Below are 346 nucleotides of genomic sequence, written 5' to 3'. Positions count from 1 at the left end.
TTCAGGCCGAGATTCAGCAGTTCTCATCCACTAAGGGACTGCCTGCAGTAGGAGAGTTAAAACAACTCTATTACCAAAAATAATAATAAACATTAAAAATAATTTAAAAGTTACCAAGTTACTCAGACATACACTCAAAAATCTCCCTATGTACCATTAGCTAGCATTCATTTTTAACAGAGTTTACTTACTGCAAAGCACAAAAAGGAGATACTTTGAGACAGCTCTCTCCACAACTCTTGCTGCTGCCAACTCCCTTTGTTCATGAGCAGGTGTTTCCCCTTTAAACGTGATTCCTTATTAGCTATGCCTTGATTGCTTCAACCTAAGCTTAGCTTTTTATTTT

The sequence above is a fragment of the Lagopus muta genome, chromosome 8, assembly GCF_023343835.1.
Source record: "Lagopus muta isolate bLagMut1 chromosome 8, bLagMut1 primary, whole genome shotgun sequence".
Lineage (NCBI taxonomy): Eukaryota > Metazoa > Chordata > Aves > Galliformes > Phasianidae > Lagopus > Lagopus muta.
This window is presented reverse-complemented; position numbering follows the sequence as displayed.